General features: G+C 38.6%; 1 protein-coding gene across 50 annotated transcripts in view; it reads left to right on the top strand.

Annotated features, from left to right (window-relative positions):
* The window catches only part of NRXN1 (neurexin 1), a 1,165,889-nt gene that overhangs the window by 136,427 nt on the left and 1,012,900 nt on the right, over nt 1–16,562 (top strand). The window lies entirely within an intron of this gene.

Here is a 16,562-nt window from a genome sequence, read left to right on the forward strand (position 1 = left end):
GCTGTAGAATTGATGCATTGGTAAACTTCTGTCAATAGTTTTGAAGCACAAGCACTCTACCTACTCTCTGAGGATTCTGGGTCCATTGAGTGCAATGCATTGCTTCCAGAGGTGTTTGTGCAACAGAGGAAATTCTACCCACCACTACTCAACATATCAATGTATTGTGTTTTTTAAATTAAAGTTGAGGAGCGTGAGTGCCCCATAAAACAAGAGAGAAAATAAATCAGTGCTGGGTGTTGCCAAGCATGATGATTCAAATGGAAGGAAATGAACCCGTAATGTTGAAACACATTGGGACTCATCATAATGTTGAAACTCATTGAGGTATATATACAATGTGACTGCCATGCATTACAAGAAAAGTATGAAAAGTATTGCTAAAAGTGGTGAACATTTCCCTGGTGTGACCATGACCTTACTTTCTGCAAAAGTTTTTTTTAGTTCTGTGTTGCTCCTGGTGGGTTCTCCTGGTAGATTTCTGCTATATTAACTCCATTATGGTGGGGTTTTTTTTATTGGTTAAAGGACTGCCTCTGGGAAATGCTCTTGGTCAAATAAACATTTTCCAAGCTCTCTTTTCATGAATTCTCTTTCCAGCTTTGTGACATGACTTTTTTTCTCCATATTTGATGCTCATAGGCTGCAATGCTGTGTTCTGACAAGGTGTGCCCTCCCCACATCCTTTTGTGCCTCCCAGATATTACTACATATAATCAGGGGAGGTAGTAGCAAACTCCTGGAACAAAATTTTCCGACCTGCACTTTATGGAACAGACTTTGAATAGACAAGCTATTGCACCATGACAGCATTGCACCATGAAGCTAATGAACCCAGAATAAGAAATTACTTCATTCCACCTTATCGACTACAGACTGTGTACATATGGAAGCATTTCATTTCAAGACTTTTGCTAAATGTTAATCTCAACTGGAGTAATCCCATTGAATCATGGGGACTTACTGAGTCTTTTTAATTCAGTGGGTTTACTCTATTTAGAAATAACTGAACTTTTGAGTGTAACAGTACTTTGGAGCATATTCCTAGAACTAAGGCATGACGTTCATTAAATTAGTGGTTGATTAAATTGAACTATGACTCAAAAGATCTCACATTCAAATGTTGCCTTTAACTCAGTAGAAGGTCTTATAGAGCAGTGGTCCCCAACCTTGGGCCTCCAGATGTTCTTGGAATTCAACTCCCAGAAATCCTGGCCAGCAGAGGTGGTGGTGTAGGCTTCTGGGAGTTGTATTCCAAGAACATCTGGAGGCCCAAGGTTGGGGACCACTGTTATAGAAGACACTTTCATCCTTAGCCTCCACCACCAATATGTGGATGATGGTAGGTGACCTACCTTACAAATAAAAACATTATACAGATGATTTGTATCACTGGATATATACTCACAGTGATGCAAAAAAAATGACGTAACCTGGTTGAGAGACAGAGTGATAGTTTGAGAGTCTAAATTATTAACTAATTAAAGAATATCAAGTAGGAGATCACAGGCTTTATTGCCATCAGCTAAGACCCTTTTTTCATTTTAAAAAGCTATGGAAAAATAACTGGTTTCTTCTTCAAAAAAGGATTAAAACATACAAGGGCACTGAACACCATTTTTTGTTAATTAGTTAACTCTTAGTCACCTTCAGAACGTAGAATATATTCCCATTTTCCTATAACATTATCAATTTGAGTGTTCTGTAAAGGCAAATAATTGATGTTGCCCAAGTTCTGGTATTTGCTTTGTGAAATGCAAAACTTTAACCACAAAAACACACAAACAAATAAGCAAAAACTACAAAAAAAGGATTTCCTTCCTATATTTATTCCACCAACTAAATGATGTTTGCAGTAGCTGCAAGTAGGTCTGATATTTTGTCATGAGTATATAATATTGTTGGGAATGTTAAGATGACAGCATTGATGGTGAACAAAGTGGAATGTGGCATGGGAGTGAATCCTACTCATTTTACCTGCCTCCTGCTTACCCTGGTAAGGACTACAAAGCAATGCAATTTGGAAACCAGATTTCTAAAGCTATTTTTTTTCTCTTCGTTTCACACTTCAGTATAGTGCAAAGTTTAGGTACGTTGCTAAACTGATACAGCACTTATTCACCTTGTCAGTTCAGTGTTATTGCACTCCCTCAACATTTTTAAAAGATGATTTGAGGTGGGTAAGATAGTGGTGCTAATGGCAGAGAAAGGTGAGGAAGAAATGCACTGTGTTATGTGTAAACACTTGAAACACTGCAGTGATTTTAAAGAGACGCACGCTAAGATACTGTGCAGACATGGCCAAGATTCCTTATGCACAAGAAACTCTTTATGCCAGCAGTCCCCAAGCTTTTTGGGACTGCGGACCATTTGAGGGGTGCAGGCTCTGTGCGGGGGGGCACCCCCACATTCATGGGGGCATGTCATGCTCGCAATGTGGATGTGTTGCACTTGTGGAGGGGCATGTCACGCTTGCAGGTGAGCGTGTCGCACTACCCAGCCAGCAAATAAATATATACATAAACAATAGTTTCATATAAGAAAAGGTGAATTCTTAATAGGGTATGGTAAAAAAAGTAGTCAGAGTACATATTTCAGTTCACACTAAGCAAACTTTTACACAAAAAGTTTGTGTTGCTCTATTTGAGGGAGGAGTTCACATTTTGAGCCCCCTTGCTCATATATTTATCCCATCCATAGTTATAAGCTAGGAAGGAAGTGGAAATTTAGTCTAAACCATGGGCTATCAGTTGGAACAGTGCAGCTTACATCTGAGTAGGCATGTATTTGCCAGCCCTGTTAATGCAATGATAGTCTTAGAATACTATGATGATACTGTTGAATTCCACTGTTAAAGGTGTGCTGACTTGAGATAATGGCATTTGAGTTTCAACTTCTTGTCACATCCTTAGGACTACAAGGGGTTCCAAAATCAAGGTAAGATTCGTTTTTGAATTTGCAGGCAAAATATATCTGGTTGTCTTTTTTCTTTTTGTTGTATGTAACATCATTTCCTGGAAGTGGATTTTTTTTACCAGCTATTTAAAAATAAGACGGAGAGTGGCTTTGTAGGTAATAGTGGGATTACTCCAATGTTGTGTGTTGGTATTCTGTGGAAAAGGACAATAAATTTTCAATAATCAACCCAACCATACTAAAAAAGATAATGGTTGAGAGGCTATATCAAGTACTGTATAGCTGAAGACTTGTCTCGTTTGTTTCCAGATAATAAAATGTGTCTAGTCTACTAATAGTATAAGCATATTCCTAGTAATGATTTATAAAATAATAATATCCATTTTCCTTTAAAATCTCTTTTACTGACATTGCACTTAAGCCTTCTTAGAAATAATTGTGTATTCCATCAAGTGTATTGCTCAAGACATGAAATCCAACTGAATGATTGGGTTGCAGCCTTTTGAGGACCAGGTCAAGCAAACTGAGAAACTTGTTTAAATTAATTAGCCTGGGCTTTTAGATGCTCCAGGAAAATCCACTAAGAATGTGGGCTGTGAAACATACGGTACTTTTATTGCGATTGATTCCTTGAAATGTTATTTAAAGCCAAAGACTATTTTGAATTTGTGTTCTATATATTTTTGACAAGTTTGTGGGTGACAGAAATAACCTCAACACAATTCTTTTCAAGGTAATAAATATTTTGCCTCCCAAATTTGAGGGGGAAAATGTCAGTATTTGATGCGAAGTACCCCGTTATAATATCTAGGATCTGTATTTCCATTGTTGTTTGTGTCTTTCTAACAGCAGGTATTGTCAGTGTAATGTAAACATTTGGTAAAATCATTGCAGTGCCCAGACAGACAGTGAGGAGAAAGCCACAGAGACAGCTATAGATTTTAATAGACCACAAGCTTCTTTATTACAGTTTTTACAGATACACAACCTCAGACTGCATCCTGTACAAACACTCAAGAGTGAACTAGGTTCCTTCACCACTTTGCAGCTCTCCAAATGTATCTGCTGAGATCTTCATTAACTCACTCATCAGCATGGTGAGACAACCAGACATCTCATGCAATTTCCTTTTCACCCATTACGGAGATCCTTTCCTAAAATTCAATCCAGCGCTTTCTGCCCATGTTTAAAAACAACAAACAAGCAAGCAGAGGATTAAATAGCATTCACTTCATAATCAATACCAAACAGAATTGCATTGTGGTGCTTGTGTCGTTGTAGTTGTTGCTGGCCTGATGTACCTATCATGAACCATACTGAAATTGACTGATTGATTGATAGTTTGAAAGATAGATCAGTTAATTACTTATTGATTTCTCAGTTGTTGTAAGACATAGTTGTACATATCATAGAATGATTGACTTGGAAGGGACCTATAAAGCTATCAAGTCCAACCCCCTGCTCAATAGTCTTAATTTCTATCATGTCTAGCTGAAACAACAGCAAAACTTGGTGGGTCACAAAATAATGGAAATTCGGAATATCAGTGTAGACTAGAGATGGGGGTATTCGTATAGAAATATGAATACCCACACACAGATGGCAATAATGAGGGTCTGGCCCCATGGGGCTGGATGGTCCACTCACAATTCCATCACAGCCGCCAACTCCGTGATTTTTCCTATCACTCCGGAGCTCGCGATCGGCGAGCCACTCTTTGACCTGGCAGGGAGGCTTGTCATCCCATCTCCTGCTAGGAGTGGTGAGCCGATCGCAAGCTCTGGAAGGATGATCTATAGGGTCCCTTCTAGCTTTGCTGTTCTAAGACAGTTTAGTTTAGGCATCCTTCAGTCTCGAAAGACTATGGTGATGTGCTCTGTATGGAGGACTTGGAACAGCATCTAGTGTGGCTGAAGAGGTCAATTCGAGAGTGACAATCTCGAATTGGCCTCTTCTAATGTTCTAAGACAACAACAACAACAACAGTGATGATGATACAAACTTTATCCACAAGAAGGTAATGAGTAGTAGCAGGAAAGGCAGGTGAGAGGGAGTCTGGCAGGCAATACCAACATTATCTAAATCTTAGGCGTGGTCCAAACAAATAAAGATGACTCTTTGTTTATTCCCCCCCAAAAATCTCATAGCCACCCAGATATGCCAGTTGACTTTCACTATGGCCATGGACAATATATTGTGGCAAAGTGATGAATCAAATCAGAAAACCTCTGGCTGCAGTAGGGATCCTTGCTGGCTCCCTTCATACTGTCTCCTTCATGTGATTGCTGGGATGAGGTGGATATACAGTAGAACCTCTTAACATTTATGCAGGTATTTCTGCATTGCCAACAACATGTAGAATTCCCTGCAGAACATACATGTAGAATGGCCCCTTCCAAAAAAGAATACAAAAGCGAAACACACCCGCATACACCCACACACCAATAACTAAAAGACAATAACACAGCCCCGTACTCTAGAAAAGCAGGAAAAGAGGTTGGCAAACAACAAGTAATGAGGAAATAAAAGGAGGCCAGATAATAGACATACACCAGATGTTAAATCTGCAACTTTTGAGGAACATAGCAACATTGTCCATGTGCATCCTAGAGTCTTGGGTTGTTCTAAAAAGCAGGAGAGGTATTAGGACTGCTGAGATTGTCGTACTTTGTCCATTCTTGGTATGGATGGAAGATTGGCTCAGATAAGTTTTAGATAAAAAGTGTTTTATCCTATAGAAAGAAGGAATGAGCAATACCAAAATGGGAATATCCCTGCACTCTTACTAACCTTACAGTAGAAAAAAAGATGGGTATAGACATGCCTACATATAAATATCTCCTGCCAACCTAGTGGTTTGAAAGCATGCAAAATGCAAAAATGCGAGTAGATAAATAGGTACCACCTTGGTGGGAAGGTAAATGGCGTTCCGTGTCTAGTCATGCGGGCCATGTGACCACGGAGGATTGTCTGCGGACAAACACTAGCTCTATGGCCTGGAAACGGAGATGAGCGCCACCACCTAGAGTCAGACACGACTGTACAAATTGTCAAGGGGAACCTGTCACATATAAATATAGGTAACTCACACCTAGGAACATTGGCTGAAATCCAGTAACAAGTCACAACTAGAGTAGCTGAGTGAATCAATGGAACTAATGGAGGAGTTGATTCACCAAATCCCCAGTGATTCAATGGGCCTATTCTAGTTGTGACTTACAACTGGATTTCAGCCACAGTAAAGTTCAGTTTGACACAAGAATATAGTATTACTTCACTGCAGTCTATAGCCCCATGTGTGCTACAATGCCCTTTTCCCTCCAATAGTTTTGTTTGCATTCTGGCATTCAGTCTTATTGAAGGCTATTATATGTCTTCCATTTTTAAATGTCACTGCAATACAGTATGCATTAAAAGGCCATTCACAACGGGGGAGAGCTTTTTTTTCCCCAAGAACAGTTGCACTTATTGCTACTAATTATTTTTAGTAAGGGAAATAGTGACCTACCATCATTATTTAACAAAATAAAACCAGTTTGCAGCAACTAAAAGGAAAATAAGGACCTGTGAATTTTGGGGTAGAACAAAAAAAATTCTGGTTTGTTCTATTCTAATTCCAGAGTATCACATTAAAATAATGTTGAGTGAGAGGCAAGATCGTATTTGCCACTTCTGGCTTTCTGAATAGACTTCATGGGAAATAGATGAGCCATTCAGATTATTAAATGATTTTTTTCCTTTGGTGTTTAATCATTGAGACCCCCCCCCGAATCGACAAATCAGCATGTCTGTGGAATTGCACAGGATTTGTCGTGAATGAAGCGGAAAATATTTCCTTGTCTTGATAACTAAACTTGAATTTGGGATATAGAATTCTCTCAGTCTTGTCTTTCCATCCTTTTCCTGTATCTGATTGCAAGTTTTTGTTTATTTATATACTCATTAAAACATTTGCACATATTTTATGTATTTTTTTCCTAATCAGCAGTTATTTATGCAGCTTACTTAATACACAGTTTATGTTTGTGCTTTACCTAATTTATGCATTTTCTCAATCAACTAGTGTCTATTTGTGTGTGCATGTCTTCAATTGTACACAATTTAGCTGTTCACTTTTAGAAGTATGTGTAGCAGTCTTTGGGGTCTTTTTTGTGAGCACTACAAACACAACAAACTTTTCTTTCAAGTAACAGAACAACAACAACAGTTATAAAGACATTACCTGAACTGAATTCTATGAAATATATGTCTTCAATATCTTTAATCAACATGAAGCTGTGCATGAGTTGCTTGTGGGGAAAAAATGAAGTCATACAGATGGCTCTTTGAATCAAAATGGGTCAGGAACAATGTTCCAGTTTCTTTAATGCCCAAGATAGAAAATCCATAGAACAAAGATGTACAGCTCCAGGTGTACAATCTTTAAGGCCCTAAACCAAGAAATAAGGGCTCATATTATTCTCCGGAGGAATAACAGCTCCTGCCATCGCCAGCTCTCCCTTTCTCTATCTCTGTTCAAATTCAGAATCACAGCTCCTTCATAAGATTTCTCCAGCTAGTTGATAGGGGATACATGTGCACAACATTTTGGGCACACACTTTATTGTTCTGAAATCCTTATATGTGCCTTGCAAAATGTGCAGACATGAGTCTCTCAAATGCCACAGCGAGATTGTTAAGTGGTTACAGGGAATATATAATTCCTCTGTTACAGCAGCTCCATTGGCTGCAGATTTTCAGGGATAATTCAAAGTGCTGATTTTAACCTATAATGCCCTCAATGGTTTGGGTCCAAGTTATCTCCTCAGCAATAGATAATCAGGGGAGGCTTTTCATTGGTCCCACCACCTTCAGAGGTGAAATTGATGGTTGCATAGGAAAGGGTCTCTCAGACTGCAAGCCCGTCCCATGGAAAGCCAGGCTGGCCCCATGTTAGCTGACTTCCTGCAAGCAGATGACGTTTTCTCTTCAGGCAGGCTTTCCTTTAAATGATTGGTTGACCAAGGGAATTTTTTTAAAAAGAGGTTATTTTATTCTGTTGTTTTACTTGTGTTCTTAATATTGCTCTTATCTGTAAATTTTTAATGTGATATTTGTTTAATTTTTTAATTAGTACTGTATTTGGCTTTTAACTTTGTTTCTTGTAATACAGGAAGCTGCCTTGGATTCTTTAGGAGAAAGGCGACATATCAATATTTTAAATAAATAAATAAAGATACTTGAGAAGCACAAACACAATGCAATTCTTTTCTGTCTCTAGCTTGAATCAGCTTTATGTGGAAGCAGCTTTTGTGGTCTTCTTTATAGAGTTGGCTTCCACTACAGCTCAGTAGATCCTGCTAAATGACTCGGCTCAACTCAGCAATTCTCCTGTGTAACTGCAATTGCTTTGGAGAGCCTTCTTGCAAATACTCAGCAGGATTCAGCTTGGAAATTGGAAGATGTAACAGCAGGCTAAGTGTAGGGAAGGACAAATCTTTCAGTTTCTCTTATTTCCTTGTTTCTTTCCATTTTTATTCTGTTCATAGAAAAATGTGCAAATGTTTGGCATGTTCACTGTTGATTCAATGCATCAATTCAATAGGGTTGTAGTTATCCCTACTACAGAGGCATTTATTGTCATACTTTAAAGAATGAAGCTTTTAAAGATCAATTACCTATCAGAGAAACAGAGGTGGGATCCCTAATTCAGTACTGCAAACACAGACCCATAGTTTCAGATGTGAAATACTATAAGGTCTTTGCTTGGAGGGACAAATTCTCCCACACTGGTTTTTATATAAACTTTCTTTTATCGCATATATGAAAAAAGAAGTAAATTTTGAGAAGGTCTTGTAAAAATATGAAGCAAACATGGTTCTTAGTCATACTTGCCAAGAGAGAAGTGTAGGTAAAGGACAAGTGATGCAGTAGTTTGGAGACTTTTATTATAAGTGTCTCATACCTAGTGCAAGAAAGAGAACAGGCTGGAATCAATATAATTGATGGGCTACACTTCTGAATACATTGGGTGTCTGCAACTTGTAAGATGTTGCAGAGTTTCGAAATTTTAGTTAAATTCCTTTAGATGCATAACAGAAATGCAGGGATTCACAGAACAGAATTGCTTGATTTTTTCCAGAGCACTTCACTCCTTTCCTCACTTTCTAACTGGCACTTAGAGTCTCCAAAATTTACTCAGAGACATTTGTAAGGTACAAAATATATTTTTTCATTACTTACAGTTGTGAAGAGATCTATAGCAAACTAACAACATACTTTAAACAACAGACTTCTTCAGAGAGGGAAAAAGCACTGAGCAGAGAGTTGGGGCAGGACTGAAGAACTGGTTAACAAAAGATAGATTCACAAATCACCCCAGACCAGAAAGCTCCCTCCCAGCAACATATTCTCTAGAGACAGCATGCAGGGTTGCAAGACCACCAACATAATATTCCCAAAGCCAGAGTCATCCAACTGGCTCAGACATATGTTTATAATTGGCTTCTTATGATTCAACCAATCCTGTTTTTGCTGATTGTCTGGGGCAAACTGCCAAAGCATGTAGCTAGAAGGCCCCATTTGGCTTCAAAATGGATTTGCCTGGTTTACCATTTTTTTGTCCTGCAAAACATGGCTTCCAGAATCCTTGTTGTTGTTTAGTTGTTTAGTCATGTCCGTCTCTTCGTGACCCCATGGACCAGAGCATGCCAGGCCCTCCTGTGTTCCACTGCCTCCCGGAGTTTGGTCAAATTCATTCTGGTAGCTTCAATGACACTGTCCAACCATCTCCTCTGTCGTCCCCTTCTCCTCTTGCCTTCACACTTTCCCAACATCAGGGTCTTTTCCAGGGAGTCTTCTCTTCTCATGTGATGGCCAAAGTACTGGAGCCTCAGCTTTAGGATCTGTCCTTCTAATCTTTAGTCCTCTTTTTTTAGCCTCAGATAAAACATGCAGGAGCCATATATTGGATGTCTACTGCAATAAGTGTTTAAAAATGTGTCTCTGTTCTTTTCCATTTTAGAGTTTTGCATTTCTTGGCTGGGATGAAGAGCTCTCTCATATCAGACACAGTTTCCTAGGAAGGTACTTATAGACTGTGATCAAGGCACCTCTTAACCTTCTGCTCAATAAACTCTATAGATTGAGCTCTTTAAGCTGTTTATGGTAAGGCATGTTTCCCAGATCATAGACTATTCTGGTAGCACTTTTCTGAGCCCTGTCCTACATCACTCTCTATAGATTTGTTTTAAGGCCAAGGGTGAAATTTTAAATGCGGGCATAAGACCTGCTAGACACCCTGTTCCAGTAACAAATCCATCAGTGCTTTATCATGTTCTAATAACACCAGATAATTATGGAATAAATATTCAGACTGATTAACTTATCATTGGCACTGTCTGAAGTCTATGGCAATGTTTGAGTGTGTATATTCCATTGTTTCTTCTTTTTGCTATGGGTAAGACAAAAGACAAATGGTGATGTTTGTTATGGGATTTTAAAAGAATCTGAAGGAAGGAGGGCTCAGTGCACTTTAATTCCACTCTAAAGAATTCAAGCAGAGGTTCTTGCATGGTTAATTATACGGTAGGGCCTACTTCAAATTAGGCACAGCCCTGACTCCACTTCTGAGTTGTCAAAATCTACCGTCTTCCATTCTCTTCAGAGCCTACCATGGCTCATCAAACCCCAAGGAAGGGGCTACGATACTTCCTTGAAGTGGAACTCCTCAAATAACTCCATTCACCATAGTGTCAAGGGTATTCTGAGAGCTGTGGTTCGGAATTGGTGTGGAATACTTTTGGTTACATCATCAAGCCCCAGAGATTTAAAATACATTCTAAAACTGGGTGTAAAATAAGTTCTAAAATAAAAAGTTAGTAGCCTTGTCAAGTAGGCTGATACTCAAGAATACTCTTCATCCTCCTCCTCCTCCTCCTCCTCTGGTCTACAACATCTGCCTTCCCTATCTTCAGATCTTTTGGATTACAGCTACCAAGCCAACAAAATCAATGGTGAGCAAGAACTGCTGCACGTCTCAGTGGATTAGGTATCTGGATGTGAAACCAGAGGTTTAGAGTTCAATTCCTCATTGTGCCTCCTTGAAAGGGGCTGAACTTTCTGGGGTCCCTAAGGGCCCTTCCAGCTCTGCAGTTGTAACATTTGTAATTATGAGAATTGCAATCAATCAGTCAGTCAGTCAGTCAGTCAGTCAGTCAATCAATCAATCAATCAATCAATCAATCAATCAATCAATCAATACTTACTCACCCTTGTTCTATTTAATTATTTTTATGTTTCATTGATTGAGGACATCTTGCAGTTTGTGTCAATTTTAAGACAGTGGAGAAATGCTTGTCAGGTTTCTAGTTATACAGGGTCATGCTACAGTGGGGTCTTGACTTAAGAACGGCCCGAGTTAAGAACATTTTGACTTACAAACCACTCTCATAGGAAAATATTGACTTGACTTACATACTTAGATTTGAGTTACAAACTGAAAAAAACCCACGTGGGAGGCAGGGAAAGTGCAAAATTTGAACTTTCAGTTAACTGTTGGCGAGTGAAAAGGGTGCCTGTCTGCTTCCTCACTCCTCCCAGCGTTTAGAGAGTGGATTGGGAGTCTTCAGACTGCCTGGTACTGCCTGGACTGTATTTTCCCTGCCTTCCCTGAACCTTTCTTGACCTAAGGGGGAAAAAAAACAAAATATCCCCCTCTAGTGGTCGAAGGCGGAATAGCAGCTTCCCATTAGTTTCTATGGATGGAAAAGAGCAGATACGGATCAAATGGTTCTCAATGCATTCCTATGGGAAATGCAGATTTGACCTGAGAACTTTTTGACTTGAGAACCGCCTTCCAATACGGATTAAGTTCTCAAGTCAAGACTTCACTGTAGTACCAAAAGAAAAGAAAATCAAGTCACTCCCTAGGAGTTAACATTAGGATACAAACTTGCTACCGTGATCACTCATTGCATCTATCTTACTGACTTGTTTGGGACTTCATGGCTCTCCAGAAGCTTCCAGACTCCTACTAAATACTTTTGTGCTGGTAAACTCCCATTCACGGAGAATACCTGAAGTACAAAATCCAAATGAGGAATTAGTTGGGAATTTTTGTATTCCTTGTAATTGGCTCTTCAGTCATTGGTTGTAGCTGGTGAATAAGGTGTCTTGAGTCACATCTTGTCACGTATTTCAGATATGGTTTCTGTTTTCTTCCCTTAGTATTCTGTCTTTATTTTTCTTTTTTTGAAAGTCTAGAGCAGGTCAAAATGCTGTTTGCGGGGATGTGCACAGCTGTCCTGTGGTTTCCACATTTGTTCAAATTTTGGCAATTTAGTTTTCACCTCAAAAAAAGATTACCAAAATGCATGCAATTTGGGGGGAGGGTAGTGTGATTTTTATGCAGCTTTGTAAACATGCAATTAAATAAATTATAGATTGGTAAACAGGAAAGAACATGTGAAACTGAGATAGAAAGATGGATTAAGAGTAGACTGAGCTATCTGTGGCTTAGACATCTGGAAGTGGAGCCAGAGGGTGGGAGTTTGATTCCTCGCTGTGCCTTCTTGACAAGGGCTGGATTCAATGATCCATAAGGTCCCTTCCTGCTCTGCAGTGCTAAGATTATTATTAATCTGCTCACTATATGGGAAGACATGTCAGAGGAATATATTAACATTAAATGTTAATCACTCATAAATTTATTTCAATGTGAGTTTTTATGGATTGTAGAGTATTTCTTCAGATATACTCTGAAGATATATAGGCTGAAATCTGCTAGTACATGGAAACTAGTGTAGACCCATTGAATCAACAGAACTTATGGAAGAGTTGACTCACCAAAGCCCCACAGATTCAACAGGCTTACTCATTGAGATTTACTACTGGATTTCAACCAGAGAGTACAATAAATAAATGGAGACATTAGTTCATATTTCTTTACATTTGTGTGAACATTTTCAGAAATTGAGAAGCATACAAAGAGTGTTTACATTTCCTCTCTCCCTATGAAGACTATAAATCTGTGAAATTCAATCAATGAACCTTTTGGACTTTTATTGAGTTCTATGAAAATTGTTCAGCTCTGAAGAAGGGTACTAAATTCTGTTCAAGGCTAATTCTTAGTAGTGGTAGCTGCCTTTATGAGCTGAGCTGGGTATGCATGCCTGACTGTTATAAGGAATGTCCAGTTTTCTCCACCCAACTCATACAGCTCTGCTCCCAGACCCATAATAACAGGGATGTGAAAAATAACAGCTTAGCATGAGGTTACAAATTTATGTTTCCCACTAACTCAAGTATCTCAGGTTTGGAAGCCATGCCTTTTGCACATACTGATTAGATTAGTATGTCTTTGCAAAGCTGTTCTTTAATTGACAACTTAAAGCCATATTTAGAGACAGTACCCTATTTAAATCAGTGGGACTAATGCCTGAAGTTTAAATAAAGGTATACAGTACATGTTCAAGGGAAAAGAAAATAAGGGAAATAGGGTGAGAGAGAGAGATAGAGAGAGATTTCGTTAATGTCTAAAATAGATAATTTGGGATTCAATATTGACAGAAGTATTTCAAGTATTATAGAATCCAGTAGCATCTTTTCATATCTGCTAGAGGAGGGTGATCTGGGAGACTACCAGGTATGGTGATTCTTTAGCTTAGCCTCAGGGTTTTTATATAACACAGCCTCTGCTCCTTCTCGATTCTCACATACCTTGCATTTCTGACTTCTGCTTCATGTGAAATAATTTGAGCAAGATTTGAAAAGCCACACATGCAATCAGGGAATCCAAACTAATGTGTGAATGCTGTAAAAAACCATTGGAGATTGTATAGACTTTTATTTTTGAAGTGTGTGAAGCCCTAAATGAAGCTATGGATTTTTCAATCGTCGATTCTGATTAGAGAAATAAGCTTGAGTGATGATAGTATTTTCAGAGATGTATTATGCTTTACTGGGATGGAGCAAAAAAAAAATTAATCCAATAAATAAATGTGAACTCGGTTACCTAATTTTGTCTTCAGTTACTATGACACTTATTGAATAAAATGATGATACACTGTTGCAGAGTTCAATCTTATTATAAGGTTTAACTGAATAGCCAAATTTATTGCTGCTCCCTAATTATATTATAGGAATGTAAGCTTTTTCTCTAAAGATATCTCCCCCTCCCACTCTTGTTTCTGGGCAGTAATTCTGAGGCTTCAGTATTGTTTCTAAGACCAAATAACAAAATTCAGTGGTACGGTTCATTTTGAATATGGCAGTACTGGTTCTTTTGCTCCTATTCAGCAAGATTGAAGATGTTCTTCTGTGTGCAGGCAGAAGGGCTTTCTTGTAATCTTCCTTAAGATTTGTCAAAGGGTGGGGAGTGAAATTCAGAAGTGTGTTTCTGCATTTTTACAGATGGTTGCAAAACCCCAAGCTCAAGAAGATATACAGTCTTTGTTAGCACAAGACTGGGGACGAGAAAGGTATTTCCCTTCAAATATTGTTGAACTATGTCAGTTTGACCAAACTCTCTGGGAGGCAGTGGAAGACAGGAGGGCCTGGCGTGCTCTGGTCCATGGGGTCACGAAGAGTCGGACACGACTTAACGACTCAACAACAACAACAACAACGTCACTTCTAATGGGCATAGGTGCTTGCAGTGGAACAACACTTGGGATTTGCAGAGGATGGGGCTTTCAGTAGAACAACACACACCTTGGCGGAGGAGATAAGGCATGGAAGCATTTTTCTATTTTCATGCCTTTAGATTGTTGGGATGTTTACCTTTAATGAGAAGTCAGTCAGTTTGACTCCAGGGTGGTTTATTTTTAGGAATGTCTGCATCAGGTTGAGGAACAATGTGCTTAATTTTGAATGAATCATCTTAATTAATGGGGGGATATTCATCACATTGGGCATGATGCCAACTTAATTTCGTGGCCTGGTACCCTATATGGGAATTGGGCCCTTTGCCAGTGTTTTTTTTTCCAGGGATAGATTCAGAATTTTGTAGTGAGATGAAGTATCTATTGGCATATATATTATGTGCCTCTACATCCACTCCTGTGGATTTGGCTTGCATGCACACACTTTATTGCTTAGAGTCTTATTTCATGATGCCTGAAGGCATGGAATAACAGGAGATGTACATAACTGGAAATCTTACTGTGTTATTACAGAAGACAGGAAAGTAAAATACCATATAATAGACTCATACCCAATGTTTGTGTGTGTGTTGGTATTCTCTGCCTACATGCACAGTTTAATTATTATTATTTTTTTAAAAATCTTAATAACACTCATGGGCTAGGATTTTATAAAAAGTGCATTGTATGAGTTTGTAAGGTGTTTTCTGACCCTAGAATTTCAGTTTATTGTGGATTATAAAAATTCTGTATGTCCAAAGGGACGTTTGTGAGTGCAGAATTAGGAGTGATCCATGGAAAAACCCAAAGTCTCCCCCCAACAACAACAAAAATATAGAGAAACGAGAAGAAAAAAAGCAAGGTGGAATACAAGTAAAATAAAATCAGATAGATAAAATGTAGTAAAATAATATATACACCTCTGTTTTGGGCCAGGAAATATGTGGCATTTCCTGACCCAAACGAATGGCAGTATCACCCTAATGGAATAAATTTGAACTTCCCTTGAATGGTTAACAAACCACATCACTTTTGCTTAAAGGAATCATGGTTGGCTGAAGAAGCAGCATGGGAAACTTTTTTGTTTTCTTGTCCCAATAAATGTCATTGGCGGGACAAAATCCGATGTTTACTCTGGGTGGCTAACAATAATAGATATAATAAAAACATATAATAAAAAAAAATCTGTAGAAATATGGTTCAAGATGGGGGGAAAATACCCCTATGGGGAAATTCAATGGATTTGTTGGGACATTTGTTTATGGTAGCCACTCCTCCATTACCCAAAAAGTGTACATTGATGAGAAAAAAAAACAAAAAAAAGGAGAAGGGATTTTGCATGAAATTTACATATACTCTAAAATATGCACTACCACATCTAGACATATTGCTGTAGTTTAAGTGAAAATGCATTACTGCTCACCATCTTCCACTCGATTATGACTAGGTAAGCACCTTAGGACATGGCACTGACAGAAAGATGGGATGCAAATCAAATAAATAAGGTATAAAATTGAATAACTCTCTGAAGTGCCTGGTGCCTTGCATTTTCTGCAGCTTACTGAAAATGAATGTTATCTAGAAATGAAATAAAAGAAATGTTGCTGTAGTTTCACTGAAATATCTAGCTAGGCAACAATCAGAGGAACAGTCTGAAGAGTGCTTCCAGAATGTTCACTGCTGGGATTCACCTCCCATTTGCAGTTCATAAAGAATTCACATGCCATGTTGTATTCTTCCTGCCATGCAGCAAGTACTGTAGTTGTATCAGTACATGTGGCCTGTTTCTTACAAAACAATTGCTCCCTCAAAAACATTTCATTTAAAAAATTAGAGAAAATCAGTTAGATACATTTATCAGTCTAAGTGCTTACTATGCACAAAGACATAATTTCATGAATCCATGCTCATAACAACCTAGCCTTAATCCCAAACCAAAATGATTCTTTCTTCTCTGCTATCCCCCTCCCCCAGCTCTGTAAAACCCAAACTGGTGAAGAGTTCTGCATGACTCAAAAAGTGGCC

This window comes from Pogona vitticeps, chromosome 1 (genome assembly GCF_051106095.1).
Source record: "Pogona vitticeps strain Pit_001003342236 chromosome 1, PviZW2.1, whole genome shotgun sequence".
NCBI classification, from domain to species: Eukaryota; Metazoa; Chordata; class Lepidosauria; order Squamata; family Agamidae; genus Pogona; species Pogona vitticeps.